The following is an 8478-nucleotide window of genomic DNA, read 5'->3' as shown; positions in this document are numbered from 1 at the left end:
ACGACGACGAGCCATTCACATGGACGTCTAGAGTGTCTGGCCGTCCTGTTGCGTTCGATCGGGATGCAATTAACCGTGTCCTGGGTGAACCGCTCCATCTGGGAGCCGAGGAGAGAGACACCTACCACTAAGATCTAAGGCTTCACCGGGATACTGATTCGATTTCTGCTGCCCTGCTTTTGAAAGGGAAATCAGTTGAGCTGAACCCATCTGGGGTTCCCATGAGATACCATAGGGAGGACATGATTCCCTTAGCTCAACTGATCCTTTTGTTGGTTCTTACAAACATCAAACCCAAGTCTCATACTTCTACCGTGCCGATCCCAGTGGCACACTTGGTACACAGCATCCTCATGAACATCCAGATTGATGTGGCGAGGATTATTGCTTTGGAGCTGAAGTCCGTGATTGAAAGCGGGCTAAAGTCGGGGGCACGAGTGAATTGTCCCCTGACTTTCCCTTGCCTAATCATGGCTTTGTGCCAGCAAGCGAGGGTGAGGCTACCCTCTAAGGGTCAAGTTAGGATCCCGCCGGCCATTGATGACCGATACGTGGCGAAGTATTCCAAACCGAAGAATGTAAGAAGTAGTTCAGCTGCTGAGGTTACCGGGGCTTCTGATGGTCCTGGTACTTCTACTCTAGGATCCGATCCTTTCCAGCAGGCTGTCTGCAACTACAACTGGGATTGGATGACAGCAACTCAGCGCGCCATGCTCGATATGCACGATTCTATGCAGCTGTTACAGTTGCAGATGCGCGACCCCTCCGGTGAGCATTCTATGATGACACGTGAGCAGTTTCTGCAGCACGCTAGCTGGCCTGTGGACAGGCCTGTGTTTGGAGAGGGGGCGGGTGTTGGTGCTTCTTCTGGTGCTGCTGATGATGTTGCTGCTGATGATGATGATGATGAGGCTACCGGTTCTGAAGCCGGTACTGATGAGGGTTATGAGTCCTTGGAGGGCTATGTTTATTTTATTTTTCATATTATGTTTTATTTCTATTGTATTTTCAGATTTGTGTATTTTGATGTTGGTTATGTACTTTTGGGGTGTTTTGTCCCCCATGAACAATTTTAAATTTTGAAGTAATGTTATTATTTATGTTTTAAATTTCGTTTGTTTTAATAAATTTTTGGTTGGTTGAGTGTCAAACCTTCTAGATTGGTTGCTCCTCAAAGAAGTATCCAATGAAGGTGCATCCGAGCTTGGATGGCAATGATAAAAATAAACAAGTGAATAATGCTAAGGTACATGGTTACCTCCGGCTAGAATTTTAGAATGCATTAAGAACTTTACTCTTTTTTGTAATTGAATATTGTCTTTTTGCAACATAATTGAATGAATGTTTCATCGAGGACTTAAAACCACAAATTGTGAGGAAACCTCCATTGTACACTTAAATGCTGGATTCTAATAAGCTTTGTTGATTCATTTGATTCATGCTTTGTCTTTTATTATTGTGAATATGTGGAAGCAATTAGAAATGATCAAGGCACTTGTTTTCTATCGAGCACAACCAGTTCCAAATACAACTTACCTGTGAGCAGAGAGAGTATTCGTCAACCCCTTTGAGCTTAAACAGTTGAATCTCAGCTTGAAATAAAGCGAGCATTCAAAAATCTTTTTTTTCTTGAAACCCGGAAATTTTTGATAATTGTTCTTTTGCCGTAAAAAGTCAAGAGCATTCACTTAGGGTGAGTAAGAAATAAGTTGGGGAGAACGAAAATGAGAATCGGTGTCATACCCCAAAATTTGCCCATTGATACTACAAGGCATTTCTCAAGACCCTCTGACTTGCTCTGCAAGGCACTGATATCAAATGGATAAAAGCCCAGCTCACAACAGGCCCAATCCAAAGGCGGCCCAAAATAGCTTGCTCGCTAGGCGAGCAGTCTCTTCGCTTAGCGAACATTTCATCATGACACTCGCCCAGCGAAGCGTCAGGTCCAGAAAAAAAAAGCCCAAAACTAGCTTGCTCGCTAGGCGAGCAATTCCTTCGCCTAGCGAAGCCGGCGAAAATCAGAAGTTTTGGACCTCATTTTAAGCCCATTAGGTCACCACCACTACTACTATAAATACCAGTCCTCAGCCACGAAAATAACACACACAGACCCAGAGGGAAAAACGCGGAAACACATAAACAGGCGGACGAAGGACGGAAACCCTGGTGCAAAAGCCCTGGCATAGAAACCCTGAAGGCCGCTCATTCGCTCTGAAGCTACCGCCGCCCAACTCCGTCCGATACCAAAAGCCATCTGCCAATCCAGTGTTACCGTTCAGCTGCCACAGGTTTGCACATCACTATTGCTTTATGCTTCTAAATTATAATCTTTATATACATAAAGCATCATGATTGAAGTTTCGAATGCAATTTGGTTTCACATGCAAATTTAAATGTACATGAGTAATACTGCCATGCTGTTCATATAATTAAATGCTATGAAAGTCCAGGGTTACAGAAGCCATGCTATTGTCAAACTCAAAATCTGTCGCCGCTCGCTAGCACATCGCTAAGCGAGCCTGGAGCGAATATTCGCTAAGCCTTCGCTAGGCGAAGCAGAGGCGAACGTACCAGTAGCTGTTCTCATGTTTCGTTTTATGTTTGTCTTATTGTAATCATGCATTATTTGGCCTTGTGACTATTGTGTTCATTCTGTAGTGCAATTTTCAATTGCACTTTAACTTGGTATTCTCACCCGTGTGTTTAAGTTGTGTTAAAGCTAGCATACTTCCAAAGAAATAGCCGGCTATGCATGCCGCTTTAGGTGTGGACATTCTTGAGGAGATGGCTTTTGGATGACCTAAGTTTAATGTGGAGATTCATCTTGAATCACCAAGATTTTTTTTTGATGTATTGATTTCATTGATTTACTGTGGACCTAATTACCTAATTGATTACGGCTATTTAATTAATTGTTAAAATCCGGACTTTAAATAAATAATATCGGACCTCTCTTCGTTACCCCACGATTACGGTATTACGGTCATGTCCTGCGAATGTGGGGATACACCTAGCAATGGCCCTTCGATTAAATCATCATAAAATAAATCATGGTCCCTCGGATGTTGCCTTCGGAAATACGATTTTGTCCCTCGATGACCCTTCGGTGTAGCCTACGGTTAAATGATGATAGTCCCTTCGAATGCTAAGGTATCCTCACAACTGTTGCCTTCAATGACCTATCGATGACCCTACAATGACCCTTTAACATCCAAAGGATAAACTACTTACTTGTCAATAGTAAGGACAGTTTTACCCTCATAAGGATAGGAAATGCCCGGAAAGACCTCGGACAGGTATAACCCTTAATTGCTCATTCATAACCTAAAATATTCTTTCTCACCTCACACATTTCAAACATCCTTTTTTTAGAAAATCACCACTTAGCATACATCCGTACTAGGATCATTGCCGAGTTATATTTTTCTAAACAACTTTCAAAATCAGATGAGATAACCACTTTGTATACATTCATACAAGAATCATTACAAAGTTAAATTCTCCTTTTCAAAACATTTTCTACACACTTTTTCAAACTAGAAAACATAAATGATTGAGCAATTAAGAGCCCGTGGATAACCACGGATACAAAGGGTGCTAACACCTTCCCTTTGTATAACGTACCTCCCGAACCTAAGAATCTAAATTAAGGTCTTTCCTGTTCTTTTCCACCTTTCCTTATGGGATAAAAGAAAAGTCGGTGGCGACTCTTGCTAACCGCGACATTGCGATTAAAAAATCCATAAAGTCAGTTCACCGTATGACAGAACTGGCGACTCTGCTGGGGACTAATGCAAAGAGAGGTCCATCTTAAAAACAAAAAAAAAAAAACAAAAAAATCATTTATGTTTTCGGACTGCTCCTTCTTTTAAGGGATTGTTTGAGTGAAAGATCCTACACCCGGATCTAGTGTACCTTAGGTAGGTAGCAATAGATCATCGCGACTATCCGGCGTATACTGGAATGGTTAAAGTGATAGCTACGGTTAATGTGACACTTTGGTTGTCCTGATGTTCCTCATGTTACTTGAGGAAAAATTTGGCTTCCGCGTGGTGTCATCAAAGCATTAACCAGACCTTTAGAACCCTAATTGACTCATCCTAGCCATTAGAAAGTAGTGAGATAACTGGCTTCGGTTCCGACTGAGGTTGGTTGATACTCGATACTACACTCTTTGAGATTGGACTTTAGGGAAGCTTCGGTCAACCACTTGGCGTTGCACTGAAGTGGACTTAAAGAAAGGTCGATGATCTGAGATCCCTATAGAACCCGATTACTATTCTAGGACAGGTTGAACCAACCAAGCTTCAGTGGGGAGGGTATTTACCTATGGAACTCATGCAAGCCTTAAAACCTAGGAATGATTGTTGTGTGACATGTCTGTGCTTACATAACATCATAATATCATAACATCATAACATCATGGCATTATACTAACCATTTCAAGGACTTAGGAATTTAGCTTTGCTCTGTTAAACAGGTCATGGCTCCCAGGAAGACTATCCGGATCAATCTTGTAATGATATCTCCTCAACTCAAGGATTTGGTGTCAGAACTTCCCGATCATGCTCAGTTCAACAAGAGACATGGGCATCTCCTCAATTTGGTTACCACTGGTTTCAAGAAGATATGATGAGAGTTCTATTCCAGTTCTTCGATCCTAAACATCATTGCTTCACCTTCCCAGATTATCAGTTGGTACCCACATTAGAAGAATTCTCCCAGCTGCTTGGGATACCTATCCTGGATCAAATACCTTTCAGTGGTTTAGAAAAGATGCCAAAATCTGAAGAAGTTGCCGCAGCTTTACACATGACGAAGTCTGACATTGAAACTAACTGGGTAACAAGGGGTGGAGTTAAGGGCTTACTTGCCAAATTTCTGGTAGGTAAGGCCCAAGAATTCCTAAAAGTTATGAATGTCCATGCTTTTGAAGACGTTCTAGCATTGCTAATCTATGGTTTGGTGCTATTCCCTAATCCAGACCAATTCATAGACGTGAAGGCTATTAAGATATTCCTCACTCATAACCCTGTGCCTACCTTGCTTGGAGACATCTTGCATTCCCTTCACACTCGTACTATGAAAAGGCAAGGGACTCTCATATGCTGCATACCTTTACTGTCTAGGTGGTTTATTTCGCACCTTCCTCAATTAGTCTTGAAGAATGATCAAAATCTGAAATGGTCTCAAAGGATAATGGCACTCTCTCATTCAGACATCCGGTGGTGTTCTAACCTCAGAGAAAATGTTATCATCATCGACCGTTGTGGAGAATTCCCTAATGTATCACTCATGGGGATAAGAGGAGGTATTACTTATAATCCTGCATTAGCCCTACGTCAGTTTGGGTGTACTCGCAGGGATGGTCCACATGAAATGATTGTTCAAGGTACAGTGTTCGACTATGACAATGACCCTCAAAATCTCCGTCAAAAGTTTGTACGAGCTTGGGGCATGGTGAAAAGAAGCAATTTAGGAAAGAAAATTTTTATTCCTATGGAGCCTTATCTCAGATGGGTACGCGCCAGAGCTCGTGAACTTGTCATGCCATATCTTGCAGTCGGACCATTGATTGTTGAATCAGAGGTCGAAGGAGGTACTTCCCAGATCATTCCTTATCCAGATATGCCTACTAATGTTGAGGAATTGAAAAGATCCTGGACCCAGTTGAGAGAGGAGAGAGATACTTTCGAAGCTCAGTTCAATGCAGAAAGGAAGAAAGTACTAGAGCTCGCCGGTCAGCTTAATGAAGAACGAAGACTCAATGCATATCTTCGCCCAAAAAGAAGTCGCCCCTGGGAGACTTGAGCTTTCATTGTATTTTATTATTGTTCCTTTTGTAATGAACATTGATCAAAAAAGTTAGCAATAAACATTTCTCTCTTATTGGTGATTTACGCAAAGTTAAATTTCAAAAGTCCTTGAAAACATTTCATACATTGCAGAGCATAACATAACATTGCATAACAGGTATCCTAAAGGACAATGTTCTCACAGTTTTTCCTCCAAACAGAAAAATGGATCTCGAGCAAACTGTCAGAGATCTCCAGACTCAGAATGCTCAATTCAAGGAGATGATGCTAAGCTTATCCAAGGGGCAGGAGGAACTGAAGGCTCTTTTGGTCGAAAAGAAGAAAGACAAGAAAGCTGTGAGTTTCATTAACCCGGGAAGAAGGCGTAAAGGACAGGCTACGGGAATCAAATTTGGCATCCCGAACGGTCCAGAAGAGGGGGCGGAGAATGATTCAGAGGAAGAGGATGCTGATTTCTCCAACCCTGAGGATGATGATGAGAAGTATGAAAATGAACAGTACTCTCCAAGAGATGATAAGTACAAGTTGCTGGAAGAACGTATGCTAGCTATGGAGGGTCAGAAGACGCCTGGTCTGGATTTCGAAAGTTTGGGTCTGGTCTCCGATGTGACCATTCCTCGCAAATTCAAAATCCCCACTTTCACTAAGTACGATGGTGTGTCCTGTCCTCAGATGCATCTACGGGCTTATGTGAGAAAGATTCAGCCGTATACCACTGATCGGAAGCTATGGATCCATTTCTTCCAAGAAAGTCTGTCTGGCACACAGTTAGAGTGGTATTATCAGCTCGAGAGTTCTGACATCCGCACCTGGACTGATTTAGCAACAGCTTTTTATAAACAGTACCAGTATAATTCTGAGCTAGCACCTACTCGGTTACAGTTGCATAATATGGCTATGGGATCTAAAGAAAGCTTCAAAGAGTATGCTCAGAAATGGAGAGATTTGGCCGGCAGGGTCAAACCCCCTATGACTGACCGAGAATTAGTAGACCTGTTCATGGGTACCTTGACTGGCCCATTCTACAGTCACCTACTGGGGAGTTCTTCATCCGGTTTCACTGAACTTATACTGACAGGTGAACGGGTGGAGAGCGGCATTCGAAGTGGAAAGTTACAGGCAGCTACTCCTACAAGCAGTAAAAAGTCCTATCATGGGAAGAATGAGTCAAATGCTGTGTACGGTCAAAGGAATCATAATAAGAAAAATGGTGACCATGCCATTGGAGCAGTGACGATCGCAGCCCCGCCAGCTCAAAACTTCCAGCAAAGACAAGACAGACCAAGAAGGCAGTTTACCAAGCTCAATATGACGTTAGCACAAGCACTGCAAAGTATGCTAAAGGTAAACTTAATCACTCTCAGAGGTCCTCCTGCAAATGTCAACACTGCTTCGCCTCGTTATAATCCCAATGCCAGATGTGCATATCACTCCGATAGCCCCGGGCACGATACAAACGATTGTTGGCTGTTAAAGAATAAAATTCAGGACATGATCGACGCTGGGGAAATTGAGTTTGAGCCTCCGGAGACTCCTAATGTCATCACTGCTCCTATGCCTAATCATGACAAGGCTGTTAATGCTCTCGATGACGATTCTCTCATCACTGCTGTGGCGGACTTAACATCTCCTCTCCCGATCATAAAGAGGAATTTATTGCAAGCTGGTTTATTTCCAGGTTGTACTGAAGATTGCAATCTTTGCATACTCTGGCCCAAGGACTGTTTGAAATTGAAGAATGGTATTCAACGGCTGATGGACGATCGTACAATTCTCTTTGAAAAGGTTTCTAAGGCGGAAAACCCTATTGAAGAAGTATCTGTGATTGCAAGGTCCAAAGTTCCAGTGAAGATTACTGCTCCCAGAGTACCTGTGAAGATTATTGCTGAGCCCAGGGTAGCTCCTCTAATCATCACTGCCCCTGGCCCAGTACCGTATTCTTCAAGCAAAGCCATTCCGTGGAACTATGGAGGTGATGTTTACATCCATGGCGTAAAGCAAGTTGGTGATTCTGCTAATCCTAACGACATTGTTGGGACTAGTAAAGTTACTCGAAGCGGAAGGATCTTCTCTCCAGAGATCTCACCCCCAGTTCCCGAAAACCGAGGAAAGGAACCGGTCAACCCTTCCCCGTCAGAGGCACCGATCGAAGCTACTCCTGAAGACGTTGCCAAACGAGAAATGGAAGAAGTGCTGAAAATCATCCGCAAGAGTGATTTTGATGTGGTAGAACAGTTGGGGCATACCCCGTCTAAGATCTCGATGTTGTCCTTGCTATTATCTTCTGAATCTCATGCCAATGCCTTGATAAAATTCTTGAAGACTGCCCATGTACCTCAGGAAACGTCCGTCGATCAGTTCGAAAACTATGTTGCTAATCTGACTGTCGACGGTGGCCTAGGTTTTTCCAATGCTGACCTGACACCAGCGGGAAAGAACCACAATAAAGCCCTGCATATCTCCATTGAGTGTAACGGGATCACCCTGTCTCATGTGTTGATCGATAATGGCTCTTCTTTGAATGTGCTACCGAAAGCCGTGCTCGATAAACTTGACTGTAAAAGCCTTGAACTGAAACCTAGTGACATCGTGGTACGTGCTTACGATGGTGCGAAGAGTGTTGTCCATGGTGAAGTTGTTCTCCCTATCAAGATAGGACCTC

Source organism: Lathyrus oleraceus, chromosome 1 (assembly GCF_024323335.1).
Source record: "Lathyrus oleraceus cultivar Zhongwan6 chromosome 1, CAAS_Psat_ZW6_1.0, whole genome shotgun sequence".
Classification (NCBI taxonomy): domain Eukaryota; kingdom Viridiplantae; phylum Streptophyta; class Magnoliopsida; order Fabales; family Fabaceae; genus Lathyrus; species Lathyrus oleraceus.
Note: the sequence above shows the minus strand (reverse complement) of the source record.